Genomic DNA, 7,348 nt, shown 5'->3' on the forward strand with positions numbered 1-7,348 from the left:
TATGCTTCTTCAGACATGATTGTTTGTATCTTTATTGTATGTGTGTTAATAAATAAGCTCTGATACCAATTGTTAGGTCGCACAACACTGTAGAAGGGGTTTGAATACAGTGTTAATACAATTAAATCGATTAAACACAAGTATGTAACAAAGATCAAGTATATTGAATAAACTCTGTTACAATAAGAACTGTTATTCTCTCTCAATGATGAACAAATATCACTAAGAGCTGCTAGGTTACAATGTATAATCTTCTCGATAATGATAACACATATAGTGTAAACCCTAAGTCTATGTTTATATAGTACACGGTTATAATATAACTTCTAATTGATATGGAATACAATTCTGTCTCCTAAAATATATCAATCAGATATCTTCTACAAGTCTTCCAGTCTTCTAACTCCTTCCATGCATATCTTCTTTTGTTTTAGTCTCGATCTTCTACTATAAATCAGCTTCCTTCCTTATATGAAAGTCTTCCTGCACTTAAGTTCTGATATGACCTTAAGTTCTTATATTAAGTTCTGACTTCCAGTAAGTCCTGATTTTAGTAAGTCCTGATATGTCCTGTTTGTTAAGATCTGAAAACTAAACATGAATCATATTAGACATGACATTTCAAATATATCTAACATCCAAAACAACCCTGAAGCCATGAACAAGGCCAATTGTTGTAAATGTGTAGGTCGCTCCACACTTTACGTAAAAATGATACCCTGTAAGGGAACAAATGAACTTAACTTCTGTGAAACCTTTTACAGTTTCCCAGAAGTTAGGGGGCAAATGATAGGGAGTAAAATAAACCCTGATTGCGTAATTAATATCTTATTAATTATACCAGAATTGGGCTAACAGTTAATCCCATTAAAAAGAGCCCAAAGCCCTGAATATTAATTAATTTCATAATTAATTAATAAGAGATAAATCAGCTGATTAATAAAGTCCAAATGAGGGCACAATTCCTTAGAGATTGGCCTCCAAGAAATCTCATAGGATAAGGAATCAGTTTCCTATTTCTAGACTCCAAAGTTCGTTCTAATTCAGAGACTTGCCCACCAAGTCTTCCAACACCTATATAAGGGGTCTCACCCCACAAATCAGAACTATATTTTTTGACTTGATCCTTGGCACACAGCAAGGTACATAGGCATCTTGTTAAGGCGGATCGAGTCACGAAACACAAGAGCAGTCAAATCGAGCCTCGAAGCTCACGAACCCTAACAATAAATATACCCTAAGTTTTTATCCATAACAGGTAGATTACTACGATGAAGTTATCTCAAAAGTACCTTGACAGAGTCCTTTCAGTACATGTCATTATTGACAAGTATGATGGATATGGAACCAGAAAAAAGTTGACTTACTTTCTTCAAAATGGAGGTGTGTAAAATTATGGAAAGAGCTGGAGTACATTCTATATTTACTTGAAGTGAAGAATGATGCCATAATGTAATGGTCAGAATTCCAGAAAAAGAGAATCTTTGATAGAAGGAATGATATAGAATCAAACTCTGATGGTGCATATATTCTAATATATGTATCATATGATGAAAAGGAAAAGGAGATGGTCAGAAACACTACTAGATTGGAAATTTTTATGGGAATAAAGGACTTGGTTTTTACTGAGTATGCTAAAAGATTGGACATATTCAACTTGTTTAAGATATGAGCAGAAATTTAATTTACAATCTAAGGGCTGACATATATCGGACAAGTGAAACTGATCCTGAACATAAGGAAGTGAAGAAGCAAATAATCCAGACTCTAGTTGTTGCTGAAAGAAAGCTATTGCTTGATTATTTTCATAGAGCTCTGGAAATTTGGAGATTCCTTCTGAATAGTGTATTGGTAGTTGTACATATGTAATTATAGAATATTTTTGTACTTTGCATTTATATTTTGGTGTTGACATCATCAAATAAGGAAATTATCTATATAATTATAATGTACAAGTTGAGGAAAATTGTTAGATATATTTTATACTGTTAAAGTTTATCATTAGAATTTATTTGAAGAGCCCATCGGAGTTTATCATCCATCGGCGTCTGATAGAAGATGACATCATCAGAGGTTATGATGTAATAGTCTGCAATGCTATAAATCAAGAGATGATTTATTCTGTTTGAAGGGAAAATATTTGAAGAGATATATTGTTTCCAAAGAATTAGTAGAATAGCTATCACATTACTAGAGATACCATAAATAAGTCATTCATGTATATCACATCATTATAATTGATAGTGTAGTTGTGTAATTATATAATCATATATATGTTTACACTATAGGTGTTACTTAACATTATTATCTTTAATGTAACCTAGCAGCTCTCAAGAATACTTGTTCATTCTTTGAGAGAGCATTTTGTAACATGTTATTAGTTTTTATACTTTAACCAAAATTGTTATCCATATAGTTTTGAATTCGAATTGATTGTTATAAAATGTATTCAACATATATTTTAGGCCTAACATATTCCTTGCTTACCATTTTTATTTCTTTAGGACCTTTAGAGTGAGGTTTTCCAGTAACCTCAAAAATTTCATTTTCAGTTATCTTTTAGACAAAAGTCCTATGTTATATTCTTTCTTTCCTGATTTGGCTAGTTCTACTTCTTTCCTTTTACGAATGTCAAAGATTGAACCTTTTTCATGAATAGATTTTGGTTCATGATCAGATGAACTAACAATGTTAACTAGTGTGACATTTGTTCTTTTTCATTATTGACCTTTTCAAAATCATCATGTTCGAAAAAAGAAGCCTTATAGCCTAAATACTCCTTCCAATTTTTATCACTTGGCATTCCTTAAACCTTTTTACTAGAACTAGTCCATATTTTTTAGGTTTCCCTTTCCTTTTTTAATTCATTTTCTATCACATCATATTTAATGTTCATATAAGTTTCAATATATTTAGCCTTATTGTATTCCTCCTGAATTTCTAGTATAAAGATTGATTCTGCTTCTAAATGATCATTTCTCTTTTTCAAATCATATGTTTATAAAATTAAACTATTATTATCAAGAGATTGATTTCTGAAGCTAACATGCAATGTTCATAAAAACGATTTCAATTAATAGACTTTTTCAGTATCAATATTAAAGATGGTGTTTGATACCTTTTTAGCAGGAGCAACAGTTTCTTCCAAGTTAGCCATCAATTCGTAACTTTCTTCCAAACTCTTAGAATCTGGAGAATTCATCTAGTCCTTGTTTGATAAGATGAGTGTCTTAATTTTTCCACTCTTGTATTTTGCCTTCCTGCACTTAGTAGTAAAATGACCCATCTTATCATAGTTGTAGCATTTAATTTTGGACTTTTCCACCTTATTTGCCTTTAAATCCTTGATGTCCTTTGTGAATTTCACTTTATCACCACTAAAAACTTTCCTAGTGTAGTTTCCTTTTTGATGAGATTTCCTGAATCACAATTTATTGAAACCTTTAAAAATCATATTCAAAACTACATGACCTCGGGATTAATATGATCATCATCAGAATCTTCATCGGTATCTGATTCCATAGATTTAGCATTCGGAATAACTGACTTCATCTTGTTGCTTTTTATGTTATTTCTTTATTGAATTTTAAAGTAATGTGTTCTCAGCATTTCATAGATTTCATCAAGAGTCACATTATCAAGATCATACTGATGCCTGATAATTGATATTTGAGGATACCATTCTTCAGGTAGAGCACTAGGAAATTTGGTGTTTAAGTCTTCAATCACATACACTTTTTCAACTAGGCACAAATTGTTTAGCAATGTCAGAAACATGTCATTGGTGTCCGTAAGACTCTCATCGGTCCTGGCTTCAAAATGTTCATATTCTTGAACCAGAACAGCTCTCATATATTTATTGATATCCAGAGTTCATTGACACTGTGTCTTTGGGTTATCCTATTTTTTTTGCAGTCTTGCAAGAAATCAGCATGTTAGACATCACAGAATTCAAAATGTTATGAAGAATATTTCTTACCTTATCATCTTTAAGCACTTCTACCTTTTCCTCAAACTTCATTCCTTCATTTCCTTAATAGCATAGTGCTCAGGAACTATGGGAGTGGGAGTCATGACCACCAGTTTGTTGGTACATGTGGTCCATTATTGATCACATTCAGATAATCGTTATTAACAACCTCTACATACATCAGTATCTTCACCTTCCATGTTTGATAATCAGCTTTTTTCAAGATGGGAGTCTTAATTCAATCATATTTATTTCCAGACATTTTTTATCATTTCGATAATATATTTATCAATGTTCTTTGATACCAATTATTTTCCAGTAATAAACAATTGTAGAAAGGGATTGAATACTGTTTTATAATCTTTTCGAATTGAATAACATATATAAAAATCTATGGATATTAATAAAACTGTTACAAACTCCCTCAAAAAATATTGATATTCTTTAGAGCTATTAGGTTACAAAATAATACTCGAGAGAGATACTCAATGAGTAATATATTCTTTGTTTATATATTTTACACAGCTATTTTATCATTTACAAGATATGCTATATCAATTATAAACAGATTTCTATACATATCCTAACTAATAGCTATGATCCTATTTATCAGCAACCGACAATAAGGATGGCAAATTAATCCGATGGATATCCGGTCTGAAACCCGAAATTTTGGATTTACCGAACCCGAAATTTTGGATTTGGATTTGGATTTCAACTATACCGAACCGATACCCGATCTGAAATCCGAAATCCGATCCAAACCCGAAACCCGATTAAAACCCGACACATTTATTATAGATTATATGTAATATTTTAGATGTAATACATATAATTTACATAGTTTTCCTGTATTATTTGTGTAATAGTAGATTATTATCAAGATTGTCAACACTTATTTAGTGAATTATAACTTTTTATTTCAAAATCAGCTTTTATTATATAAGATATACTTTGTATATATTTACAAAAATAATAATTTGTGATAAAATACTAAATATTATGTTATCAACATATCTTAGATATTACTCACCATGTCAACCCGTGCAATATAATATGTTTAACTACTTATTAGTTAATATATTTTAATTTTAGTTATCATATAAATGTGATTAATAGTGTCTATATGTATAAATAATATTAAATTTGACTACATTATTCGTAATTTTGGATACCCGAAAAATACCCGATCCGATCCGAAACCCGGCGGATTTGGATTTGGATAAACCGAAAATATTTGGATTTTAAAATACCCGATCCGAACCCGACCTGTTGCCATCCCTAACCGACAAATCAATCTTCCTTATTTTCTTGGAATAAAAGATATAAGTAAATACTGATAATAGATTAAATCTTGACCAGTTTCATATCCAGACGGCCTATGAAAATACTAATGACGTAAGCACCAAATCTAAATCAATACCAAGACTTAATCAGTACTAAGACTTAATCCTGATCATCATTGAGTTGGTATTTCCAACAGGGGAACACTCCCATGTGTATTTTATGTAATGTGCGTATTGTGTATCATATAAAACAAAATAATAGCATGTGAACTTGACTGATAAATTGAAAGTATAAAAGATTGAATGGCATTTTTGGTAATTAAATAATAACTCTTAGAATTGGGGTGTAAAAAGTACCTTCAAATCTGATTTAGAATTTAACATACATATAGATATTATAATCAACTAGCTTAAAACCCGTGTGATGCACGGTTGTTTCATACCATTGTTATTTTTACTATTTTTGTTTCAATATTTATTAATTATATTTGTTTTGAGAGAAATCATGTCGGAATAAGTATAGCTAAATATATCAATATATCTTTCATTGTATCATAGTAGTTATTTATAATAATTAGGTTCTAAGATAAACAATTTCATAAACTAACGCAATAAATAGGTTCAGAAAAATATATATCCGGCCCAATTAAATTGATCATATGTTTTATTTAAAATTTTTGAATCTTGAATTATTTCGGTTGTTGATAAAAATCAAATTTTGAATGAATTTATATAATAATATTTATTATTATATCTAATCATAAGTTTGACTTAAAAAATTTAACTAATCATATTTAGTTTGATTTTAGTTTTGTTTGAAGCCACAATAGTATAATTTTTTTTGTTGAGGAATCAATAGTAAAATTTTGTTTTAGCTCCAATAATGGGTGAAAAACCAAAATACCCACCATTTGGGGATAATTGCCCAAAATGTTGAATGGCGGTACGTTCCGACCAAAATACCTACAAAATATGCATTAGGGACATGCGCATTCAGTTTTTAAAATTTTAATAAAGAGCACGCATATGTTATGGATTAAAAACTAGGGCATATTAATTGTTGTATTTAATACTTGGGTTCGTGAGCTTCGAGGCTCTATTTGACTGCTCTTGTGTCTCGTGACTCGATCTGCCTTAACAAGATGCCAACGTACCTTGCTGATTGCCAAGGATCAAGTCAAAAAATGTAATTCTTGTCTATGGGGTGAAGCCCCTTATATCGATGTTGGGACTTGAATTGGACTAGGGTTAGGAGACTTGGTGGACAAGTCTCTGAATTAGAATGGACTTTGGAGTCCTAAGAGGTAGGAAACTGATTCCTTATCCCATGAGGTTCCTTGGAGGCCAATCTTCAAAATTGTATCCTTAACTGGACTTTATTTACCAGCTGATTTATCCCTTATTAATTAATTACGAATTTAATTAATATTCAGGGTTTTGGGCCCTTTCTAATGGGGTTAGTTGTCAGCCCAATTCTGGTATAATTAATGCGATATTAATTATACAATCGGGATTTATTTTATTCCCTATCATTTTTCCCCCAACTTCTGGGAAACCGTAGAAAGATTTCGCAGAAGTTAAGTTCATTCATTCCCTTATAGGGTATCATTTTTGCGTAAATTGTAGAGCGACCTACACGTTTACAATGATTTGCCTTGTACACGGCATCAGGGATATCTTGAAATTTCCCTATCACTTTTTCTTTACCTTTATTCCTATTATTTAGGAATTATCTAGTATTTTTCCTTTGAATCTCTGGATTTTTAAGAATTTTTCTTTAATTTTCAGAATTTTCAGGAATTTTTCATGGAATTCCCTTAATTTACAGGATTTATTCCTAATTTCTAGGATTTGTCCTTAGATATTAGGAATTTTCCCTAATTTATGGGAGTTTTCCCTTAATTCTGGGATTTTTTCCTTAATTTACAGGATTTATTTCTAAATTTCAGAATTTATCCTTAATTTCTGGACTTATTCTTAATTTTCCAGGAATTTTCCTTTAATTCTACAATTTTATCCTTAATTTATAGGAATTTTTAAGGAATTTACAGGATTTTCTAGAAAATATTCATAATTTCTGGAATTTTCTAAA

Source organism: Apium graveolens, chromosome 4 (assembly GCF_009905375.1).
Source record: "Apium graveolens cultivar Ventura chromosome 4, ASM990537v1, whole genome shotgun sequence".
In the NCBI taxonomy this organism is placed as follows: domain Eukaryota; kingdom Viridiplantae; phylum Streptophyta; class Magnoliopsida; order Apiales; family Apiaceae; genus Apium; species Apium graveolens.